Genomic DNA, 5,794 nt, shown 5'->3' with positions numbered 1-5,794 from the left:
GCGCCACCTTGTGCCAGGTGACATGTGAGGCCCTGAGTCTCTGAGCGTCCCACCCTGCCCCTTGCTCTGGGCTTGGCATTACAGACGCTCTGACAGGGCAATCTGGCTGCTTACTTTCTTTGAACAAAGCAGCATCTACATTTTATCCTTTTCTTGAAAGTTTTCACTTTCTCCTCTTGAAATAATTATTTTATCTTTTCAGATTATAAAGGTGAAGCATTTATTATGGAAAATGTAGAAAATACAGCACAGCAGAAAGAATTTTAAATAACTATAATTCCAACAAACACTTTTTTTTAAAGTTTATTTTCTTTAGTAATCCCTCTACAAATGTGGGGCTCGAACCCACATACCTGAGATCAAGAGTTCCATGCTCTTCTGGCTGAGCCAGCCAGGCCCTCCCCAACAAGCACCTTTGACACTTGATTTTTTTTTCCACTTTCTGTTTTAAAATTCATTTTTATGTAGTCTTCATTGTAAAATTTTATGTTCTGTTTTTGTGCTTAATATCACAATGGCATGTTACTTAAAAACCTTGTTTCTTAAAAAAAAAACAAACACCTTGTTTCTTCTTTGCTTAAAAAGTTTAAAGTATTACGTGGGTAATACATGAGCACAATACAAAATTCACATGGTTTAAAAGGAAATGCACAGACAAAACTTCTTGACTATAATTTTTTAAAAAATATTTTATTTATTTATTTGACAGACAGGGATCACAAGCAGGCAGAGAGGCAGGCAGAGAGGGAGGAGGAAGGAGGCTCCCCACTGAGCAGAGAGCCTGACATGGGGCTAGATCCTAGGATCCTGGGATCATGACCTGAACTGAGGGCAGACATCCGAAGGACAAAGCCACCCAGACACCCCTTGACTATAATTTTCTGCTCTCAGAGGCAATTTCTTTTTTTTTTTTTTTAAGATTTTATTTATTTATTTGACAGAGAACACAAGCAGGCAGAGAGGCAGACAGAGAGAGAGAGAGAGAGAGAGAGAAGCAGGCTCTACTCTGAGCAGAGAGCCCGATGCGGGGCTCGATCCCAGGACCCCAGAACCATGACCTGGGCTGAAGGCAGAGGCTTTAACCCGCTGAGCCACCCAGGTGCCCCTCAGAGGCAATTTCTGATGCTCTCCTTCTAGAGATATTTTATCCTTACACAAATATACATGAATATGCATACTCCTTTCTTTTTCCCACCTTTGAAAAAGTAAGCCTTATGCCCAACGTGGGGATTGAACTCACAACCCTGAGATCAGGAGTCTTATGCTTTACTCACCAAGCCAGCCAGGCACCCCATCTTCCTTTTCTTTTAAAAAAAGTAGAAACACTGGGGGCACCTGGGTGGCTCAGTGGGTTAAAGCCTCTGCCTTCAGCTCAGGTCATGATCCCAGGGTCCTGGGATGGAGCCCAGCATTAGGCTCTCTGCTCAGCAGGGAGCCTGCTTTCCTCCCACCGCCCCCTTACTTGTGATTTCTGTCTGTCAGATAAATAAATAAAATCTTTAAAAAAAAACAAAAACAAAAAACTAGAAACACTGTTCCACACTTTGTTTTACTCACTTAGCACTGGATCTTGAAGACTGTTCCATAATAGAATAAAAATCTAATTAAATGGTATTTTATTGAGATGTCATTTACATAAAGTAAGCACAAACCATTTCCCTGATACCTAATGATGTTGAACCTCTTTTTTACATGCTCCCTAGCCATTTGGATGTCTTCTTTTCTAAGTGCTTCTTCAAGTATTTTGCCCATTTAGAACAACTGCCCTTATCTTATTGATTTATAGGAATTCTTTGTATATCTGGGATATGCATCCTTTTGCCAAAGATTTGTATTACAGATCTTTTCTTTTCCCAGTCTGTAGCTTTTCTTTCTTTCTTTTTTTTTTTAACATTTTTATTTATTTATTTATTTGCCAGTGAGAACAGGAACACAAGTAGGGGGAGTGAGAGAGGGAAAGCAGGCTTCTCGCCCAGCGGGGAGCCCAATGCGGGGCTCGATCCCAGGACCATGGGAACATGACCCAAGCTGAAGGCAGATGCTTAACGACTGAACCACCCAGGCACCCCTTCTTTTCACTTTCTTAATAGTGTCCTTTGATTGGCAGAAGGCATTAGTTTAATTTCAACCAAATCAAATATATCCTTTTGTTTTCTTTTTATGAATCATGCCTTCTGTGTCCCTGCATGCAGAGAGCTGGGATCCTTTGCCAAGCACACGGGATAGGAGAGGGACAGATTATTCAGTTACATAATTAAAACTTTGGTAATCTCTTGGTAAAATTTCAAGTGGGATAAGAGACATACATTTTGTATGGGAAACTTGTTTGAAGCCAGAGCAGGAAGGCTGAAGGGCATGAGGCCCGCTGGAGCATCTAGGCAAAGGATTAAGAAAAAGAAAAGCCGGGGCACTTGAGTGACCCAGAAGGTTAAGCCTCTCCCTTCGTTCAGGTCATGATCCCAGAGTCCTGGGATCAAGCACTGCCTCGGGCTCCCAGCTTTTCGGAGAGCCTGCTTCTCCCTCTCCCTCTGTCTGCCACTCCCCCTGCTTGTGCCCTCTCTCTCTGTCAAATAAATAAATAAAATCTTTAAAAATAAATTTTAGGGGCACCTGGGTGGCTCAGTGGGTTAAAGCCTCTGCCTTCGGCTCAGGTCATGATCTCAGGGTCCTGGGATCGAGTCCTGCATCGGGCTCTCTGCTCAGCGTGGAGCCTGCTTCCTCCTCTCTCTCTTTTGCTGCCTCTCTGCCTGCTTATGATCTCTGTCTGTCAAATAAATAAATAATCTTAAAAAAATAAATAAAAATTAAAATAAATTAAAAAAAAAAAAGAAAAAAGAAAAGAGTTGCACTCAAATATGACTCCTCTGTGAAAGTCATTCGATATATGGTTGAGTGGAAGAGATGGGGTAGAGATAGCGACCAAGTGGGAAACAGGTGATTCTGAAAATTGCTGGTGTCCAGAACAGACTATGTGCCTATCAAGACTCTAGAATATCAGGAATGAGAACTGGTAGGAAAAATTAGCATGCTAACATGTTAGTGATTTCCTGCAGTAGTCTTTAGGATGGTCCCATAAGGAAGACAAGCTTCAGGCTGAAGGTGCCCTGTTTTAAAGCCGGTGTAAATACGGTTTCTTTAAGAGTGGCTTGCAATCCTAGCTTCCTGGAAGTCCTGTAATTTGGAGCCTTGCGGGTCCAGAAGAGCTTAATTTTCTACCCCAAGAGAAAGCACCAACGGAGACAGGAGACTTACCAGGAGACCAGGTTAAGCAAAGGACCAGCCTATTTACATTGTGATGTTTTCATTATTTTCTGTGCACAAAGAGGAAAAGCCTGGGAGCAAAGAGCCGATTGCAGTCTCTTTGTCCTTCAGAGGAAGGTTTTGAACAGCCTCAAGGCAGAAGCCATTTAACTGAGTGCCAGAGGGCAAAGGAGGCACGGAGGTGCATCCTGGTGTTACCAGAATGGGTTTCCCAGTCTCAAAGACTATGTCTAAGGAAGATTTCTGAAATTGGCTGGAAATGACAGAAAAACCTCTTAAGTTTTAAGGAATTGCTGACAAGATTTCATTAGCAATTCAATTCCCTTAAAAATCTCACTGATAACTTCCAATGAGTTTTACCTCACGGCCATCCCTGGGCACGTGAAGGGCACTAACAGGAAGTGGGCAGATAAAGCTTTGACAGGCCACAGAAGGGTCACCCTTCCCCAGGACCACTCAGATGGGGATATGGATGATAATGGACAAGGTTACCCCTCCTTGAGAGAAGAACCTGGAACTGCCAGATGGGCTGAGCAAGGCACCCCCTCCTCTTGTCAGGCTTGGAATCCCTGATCTTCCTCCTGATTTCAGCACACCTGTGGTCTGCCCCCACGTCTTTACCCCACCTGACACTGTTCAACACAATTTTAAACTTGGGTCAAGTCTCTGGTACTTGTAAGTAAAAGCATTCTAATAGATAACCTTTTCATAGCAGCTTATATATACTTTCTGTCTATGAAAAATCAAAAACAGGGGCATCTGTGTGGCACAGTAAGCTTCTGACTCTTGGTTTCAGTTCAGGTCTTGATCTCAGGGTCGTGAGATCAAGCCCCACCTCCGGCTCTGCACTCAGCACGGAGTCTGCTTGAATTTCTTTGTCCATCTCCCTCTGCCCCTCTCCCACTTGCGCTCTCTGTCAAATAAATAAATAAATCCAGAGAACTAACAGTTGGGGCAGGACCTTCCCGGGTGGAGGAGAGAATATCCAGAAGAAAGCTGATCCCGGTCCCATTTCCACTTCCGGCCACGCGAAACAGACACACCCACACATGCCTGGTGGCCTGCAGGTCCCTCTTTACTGAAAGTCACAGAAGCAGTTTTCCTTTCCTGAGCCGGGGATGTGGAATGAACCGGTGGAGGGGAGACAGTGAGAGCAGAGGGGAGACAGCCTCGAGCTCCCCCTGGAGGCCTGTACAATGATTTACACCAACTTGTCCTGAAATTTGGGGTTTGGCCAAAGTCTCAGGAAGGATGACTTCACTGTCCTTTATTGTCACTTTCCTGTAAGGGATACTTCACTGTCCTGCAGTGTCCTGGAAGGAAACCTCTGTCGTCGGTCTGGTCTGGGCTGCTGGGTTTGTGTCTGAAATGCAAGACTGGAGGGAGGTCCGTGTGACTCTTATCGTCTGTTTCCTGATTTTTGCTTCCAAACCACCCAAGGAGTAAACTTTTTAGTTACGCTTTTCTGTTTTGAAAACAGGCAGACACACAGAATGGTCGTATTATTCGGAACACTGTGGTTATAAGTAACAGGAGCCAACTCAAATTAGGTTAAGCAAAAAGGAAGAATTATAAGGGTATAGTGTTTCACAAAATCCCAGGGCAGGACTGTAGCCAGACCTCAGGAAAGAACCAGAAGGCTGTCAGGAGGCTCTTGTTTCAGCTCCTCTTTGTGCATATGTTGCTTTTTTCTTTTCCTTTTTTTTTTTTTTTCTTGGCTGAAGGCTGGCTGTCTCAGCTCCTGTCACATGGTGCAAGGGACACGTCGTCAGCTCCTGAGTGTGATGTCTGAAGTCCAGCCATCCACAGAGACTTGCTTTGCAGACCCAATTCAAAAAAATTTTTTTAAAGATTTTATTTATTTATTTGACACAGAGAGACACAGCGAGAGAGGAAACACAAGCAGGGGGAGTGGGAGAGGGAGAAGCAGGCTTCTAGCTGAGCAGGGAGCCCAATATGGGGCTTGATCCCCGGACCCTGGGATCATGACCTGAGCCAAAGGCAGAGGTTTTAACCCACTGAGCCACCCAGGTGCCCCAGAGAGGATATTTCTGACTACAATATCATTTCTCCCAAATAACCCTCAAAAACCCCAAAGCCATTCCTAAGGAATGACTACGGAAGCCAACCCATACTCTACTCTTTTGCAGGAGATCCAACAGGGGATGTGCAGGTAGGTGTTCCATAAACGGTACTGCATCATACAAATAACGATTGTTATTGATGGGCTTCTGTCGCCCTTCTCGGGGACTCGTCCATTTCTTTTTTTTATTTTTTTTTAATTTCTTTTTTAAAGATTTTATTTATTTGACACAGAGAGAGAAATCACAAGTAGGCAGAGAGAGAGAGGGGAGGAAGCAGGCTCCCTGCGGAGCAGAGAGCCCAACATGGGGCTCGATCTCAGGATCCTGGGATCATGACCTGAGCCGAAGGCAGAGGCTTTAACCCACTGAGCCACCCAGGGGCCCCGGGACTAGTCCATTTCTAATGAGCCTCTGGTGGGTATTTGTAGTGACTGAGCCCCACCCCCTGC

Source organism: Mustela putorius, unplaced genomic scaffold, assembly GCF_011764305.1.
Source record: "Mustela putorius furo isolate JIRA1106 unplaced genomic scaffold, ASM1176430v1.1 tig00002230_pilon_pilon_pilon, whole genome shotgun sequence".
In the NCBI taxonomy this organism is placed as follows: domain Eukaryota; kingdom Metazoa; phylum Chordata; class Mammalia; order Carnivora; family Mustelidae; genus Mustela; species Mustela putorius.
This window is presented reverse-complemented; position numbering follows the sequence as displayed.